Genomic DNA, 6,132 nt, shown 5'->3' with positions numbered 1-6,132 from the left:
ATTTACTTTTTAACTCGTAAGAAACTGAATTTACTAAGTGTTTGACATGAAAAACAATTAAACAACAACAAAAAGTCTATTGGGTGTATTTTTATATTTATTTTCAGGGCAGACTGGTAATCAAAGGCTATTAAAATATATAGTCACAATCAAAGTAATACGTTTGAATTTGTTCAGATTTGATGGGCAGCAAGTGGTCTCTTCAGAAAAAAACTGAAGTAAATCAAGTCGGTAACTCATGTAAAACAATAAAATACCTAGGTTAATTTATTTACAGTGATAACCTATAATGTTTGCAAATAATGTGTGTTGTGCGATATCTATTTTAAACACGACTTCTGTAATACACGCACAATATGCGAGGATAACTTTTGTTGCAATGAAAATATCATGAAAAGTATAGCATTCCTAGGTGAATAAGCCTAGAATAAATTTAGCTTTGATTGATGTGTCATGGAATGTATTCTATATTTGCACAAATAATATCTTTTTACTGACTGCTAATCTGCACAACTAGTTGTTTGAAGAAATAAACTTTTTTCCTGCTTTAAGTAGCACACACACACACACACACACTCTCTCTCTCTCTCTCTCTCTCTCTCTCTCTCTCTCTATATATATATATATATATATATATATATATATATATATATATATATATTTATATACGTATACTAAATATATATATATATATATATATATTTATATATTATATATATATATATATATATATATATGTTGTGTGTGTGTGTGTGTGTGTGGTGTGTGTGTGTATATATATATATATATATATATATATTTATATATATATATATATATATATATATATATATATATATATTACATATACACACACATGTATATATGTATGTATATATATATTATATTGTATATATATATATATATATATATATATATATATATACATTATACATATATACATATATACATATACATACATATATACATATTTATAGAGATACATATATATTATATATGTATATTTAAAATACCATATATACATATATATATATAAAATATATATATATAATAATTTATATATATATACATATATATATATACATATATATATATATATATATATATATATTTATCTCTCTCTCTATCTATCTATCTATCCCTCTATATATGTACATATATACAAACACACACACGCACACACACACACACACACACAACACACACAACACACACAACGCACACACCACAGACACCACACACAACACACACACACACACACAACACACACAATATATATATATATATATATTATATAATATATAATAATATGTATATATATATATATATATATATATATATATTATACACGCACACACAACAGCACACACACACACACACACACACAGACACAACACTGCAAACACACACACACATCACACATATATATATATATATATAATATATATATATATATATATATATATATATATATATATATATATATATATATACATATTTGCCCCAGGACGTAGAAACAACAAAAGAATTCTGAAGATAAAAAAAAAACGAAAATAGAAACAAGTAAAGTGAAGTAAGAATCAATAAACACAAATACATAAAAGGATTTCAAGCTGATCCCAAAGTCCTGTTTGCTGATGGTGCAATATAGGGGCGAGCGAGTGAGGAATCCGCGGTTGCCCATTGGCTTCTGAAAATCCTGTTTGCAAGCGATAGAGATCTGCTGCCTGGCCTCATCTTACGCTCTCGCTCACTCACTCGCTCACATTCTTGTTCTCTCTTTCTATCTCTATCTATTTCTCCTTCTCTTTATTTCTCTCTCTCGCTTTTTCTCGCTCGTCCTCTCTCTCTCTTTCTCGCTCGCCCTCTCTATCTTTCTTCCGTTCTTTCTCTCTCTCTCTCTTTTCCTCTCTTTCTCGCTCGTCCTCTCTCTCTCTCTCTCTTTCTTCCTCTCTTTCTCGTTCTCTCTCTCTCTCTCTCTCTCTCCTTCTTTTCTTCTCTCTCTCTCTCTCTCTCTCCTGTCTATCTCTCTTTCTCTCTCTCTCTCTCTCCCTCTCTCTCTCTCTCTCTCTCTCTCTCTCTCTCTCTCTCCTTCTCCCCCTCTCCTCTCTCTCTCTCTCTCTCTCTCTCTCTCTTCTCTCTCTCTCTCTCTCTCTCTCTCTCTCTCTCTCTCTCTCTCTCTCTCTCTCTCTCTCTCTCTCTCTCTCTCTCTCCTTCTTCCCCCCCTCCCTCCCTCACTCTCTCTCTCTCTCTCTCTCTCTCTCTCTCTCTCTCTCTCTCTCTCTCTCTCTCTCTCTCTCTCTCTCTCTCTCTCTCTCTCTCTCTCTCTCTCTCTCCTTCTTTCCCCCCCTCCCTCTCTCTCTCTCTCTCTCTCTCTCTCTCTCTCTCATCGATCTTGCATCCTGGTTGATGATAAAACGTATTTTTATGGCATTACCATGCTTGTATCGGTATGTGTGTGTGTTATACTCAAATATACCCAAACAGATAGACACTAAAAATTAGTCAGAGAAATGGTCTTGTATAAAGAAAACAAGATATGTGTCTCAAAAAACAGGGGGTGTTTGCCAAGTGATATCTTATGGATATACAAAGAGGTTTTAAAATGACCATGTTTACAGATACCTGTTTACCAGGAAGCGCTTTGACATGTGTTTGGTTGGAGTGAAATGTTTGTTACATAGACTGTCCTGAAAACTGGTCGCACATACACACACGCAAACACATTTGTGTATATATATGTCTGCTTGTCTATCTATCTTTTAGAAAAATTGTCTGCTTGTCTATCTATCTTTTAGAAAAATTGTCTCAATTGACATTATTTATCGTTCTATTTCTTTATGGTCTGAATATTTCTATCTATTTATATTCTTTTATTTGACTATTTATCTCCTTATCTTTGTGTCTAACTTCCCGTTCATTCAACCATATGATCATTGTCAGCTGGGAAGATAATTTGTTGTCCTGTCGCATTGTTTAGAAGTATCATTAGGTTTATCTTCTATTAGTAATAAATAATTAAAGACGAGTTACTTTGCCATTTTTTTCTTTCTTACACCTCTTGAATATCAACCAGTAAGGAATCGTAAATGGGAGGTAAAGGGCGGCTTTATTCCCTATCTGTATTTTATTTATTTATTTTTTTTTTATGTTTTTACTTATTCCCCATATTTGGATCTGGGGCCATTTTTTCTGTGTCTGGATTTTGGACTATGTTTCTTCCCTAGATCAGGGTCTTTGGCCAATTTATTTTTCCAGTCTTAGGATTTTGGGGGTATTTTATCCACTCACCACAGAATTTTTAAGTATCCCCCCCCCATCTTAAGGTTTATGGGTATGTTATTCCCCATTTCCGGAATTTCGGTCATGCTGAATATCATTCTCACTCCAGCAGATTCCTGGACAAGGTTATCAATAAAACAAGTAAATCGTTTCTCCAAAACTCATCAATATACAATGAAATATCAGAACACTTTATGTGTTCTGATATTTCATTGTATATTGATGAGTTAACTGCTTCACAAGCCAAGACCACTGGATACACCGAATCACATGATACGCTTCTCTCTATTTTTGATTTCTTGATATTTTTCTGATGTCCTGATTTGTGGGTAGGTATTTTCTTAAGATATTGCCGGTTTTGGGTTCCCCCCCCCCCTCCTGAGGATATCGATATCAAAACAAGAATAAAACAAGCGTGATAATGGAACGCATTGTAGAATGGTAACTATCTTAACTATGTTTTTTAATATTAATAGGAATCAGATTTGATAAGAATATAGCAATAATTGATAGCATTTAGATAAGAATAATAATGATACAATAATTATCAATAATAAGATGAGGCATCAAATATATTAAGTTTTACTCTACCTTTCCTACCTCACTAACCTCGTAAGTAAAACAACAAGACACATAAAAAATAACAACTCTGACAGTAAAAGACAAGAGAAAAACATAATTACAAGGGAGATTGTCATAACACTATCAACAAGAAGCTACCGAAGCCATATTATGTTACTGGCAATAACAGACCTCAGAACCCAATGTAAGAACCAAGCAATAATTTTCTCTTTTTTTAGAAGAAAGCAAGACAACAAAAGGGGGGATGGATGGTCCTTTTACAGTATTTTAGTATGATTGCTCTCTATTTTTTCTTCTTTAATGTTCTTCTTAATTTCTTGCCTTTCTGTAGACAAATTGAGTTTGGAATTAGAAACGTTGAGTTTATTTGGAATGTCAACAACACGAGGACGATGTGATATTGGAGGAGCGGCAGTCAAACTTCCAGACAAATAGGCAGATAGATAGGTAGTGAAGCAGAGAGAGAGAGAGAGAGAGAGAGAGAGAGAGAGAGAGAGAGAGAGAGAGAGAGAGAGAGAGAGAGAGAGAGAGAGAGAGAGAGAGAGAGAGAGAGAGAGAGAGAGAGAGAGAGAGAGAGAGAGAGAGAGAGAGAGAGAGAGAGAGAGAGAGAGAGAGAGAGAGAGAGAGAGAGAAGGAGAAGAGGAGAGAGAGAGAGAGAGAGAGAGAGAGAGAGCAAGAGAGAGAAGACAGAAAAGAGAAAGAGAGAAAGAAAGAGAGAGAGAGAAAGAGAGAGAAATAGAAAGAGAGAGAGAGAGAAGACAGAGAAAGAGATAGAGACAGAGATGGAGAAATAGAGTAAAAAGAGAGCGAGAGAGAAATAGAGAGAGAGAGAGACGACGGTCCGCTGACCATATTGAATAGGTTCAGCAACCTAGAACCTGCACAAAATTGGATGCAGCTTTTCGTGATTGTACGGCTATTTACCTATTTATCTAATCATCGTATGCGGCGTACCTCAGTTGCAGTAATGTGGCTTTGCAATTGCAAGGTCTCGGGGGAGAGAATGTGAGAGAAGCCCCTCCCGGTCGATTCAATTGTAGGTACTAGAATTAGCTGTGGCTCAAGTCGACCCACAAACACACATACGAACACAAGCACACTTGTACACGTACACGCACACATGCACACACACACATACACACACACACGCACATACCCACATACACACATAAACACACACGCACAAACAAACACACACCTTCACTCACAAACAAACAAACCTACACACAAACACACACACAAACACCCTTACTCAGACACACACACAAAAACACATACACACACACACACACACATACAAACACATACACACACACACACACACCCACATACCTCTCCAGAACATTTCCCTCTGTGATGGTTTGGTCGCAAACAAATCGCAAACATCATCATTTTAAAAGCTGTTTACACACCCCGCATTACCCACGGGAAAATCCTTACTCACAGATCTAACCCTTTCCTCTCGAAAATATTGTCATCACAGAGAAGAAATATCAAAGTAGTTTGATGTAGTTTGATAATTTGGATGATTTAGAATAACGGGGTATTACATATGTTTAATAAAAATGGAATTAATGCAAAGGTTTTTCCAAGCAGATTGATTTCATTTTGATATTTCAGGACATAGGGATGTGTTGAATGATGCTTGCATATTGTAGTAGGTATAAAAAACAATATATATATATATATATATTTTTTTTTAACAGATAGACCTAATATTCATCTTAATCATAAGCAAAATCACTTTCCTTGATTAATATCATAAGACATCAAGTCCTGTGGGTCTTTTTTGTTGCTTCCGCTGTTTCTTATGTTTAACGTAAGAAAAGATAAGAAAAAAGTAAGAGCAGAGAAATTCTAGAAAATGTAAGAGTCAGCGAGTACTTTATAGCTGTTGAGAGATGGGATGCCGTTTTTGGTTTTATCAGGATGATATGAGGGAGTTTTTGAGCTGAGAGAGAGAAAAAAAATAAAAAAATATATATGTATGGTGTGTGTGTGTGTGTGTGTGTGTGTGTGTGTGTGTGTGTGTGTGTGTGTGTGTGTGTGTGTGTGTGTGTGTGTGTGTGTGTGTGTGTGCGTGTGTGTGTATGTGTGTGTGTAGAGAGAGAGAGAGATAGGTAGGTAGGTGTGTGATGTGATAGTGTGTGTAGAGAGAGAGAGAGAGAGAAAGATAGAGATAAGTAGAGGTAGATATATATAGATAGAGATATATATATTATATATATAAAAGAGTGGGAGGGATATATATATATACATAGTCAGAGA

This window comes from Penaeus japonicus, unplaced genomic scaffold (assembly GCF_977035675.1).
Source record: "Penaeus japonicus unplaced genomic scaffold, GWHDUDI00000001_assembly GWHDUDI00000019, whole genome shotgun sequence".
NCBI lineage: Eukaryota > Metazoa > Arthropoda > Malacostraca > Decapoda > Penaeidae > Penaeus > Penaeus japonicus.
This window is presented reverse-complemented; position numbering follows the sequence as displayed.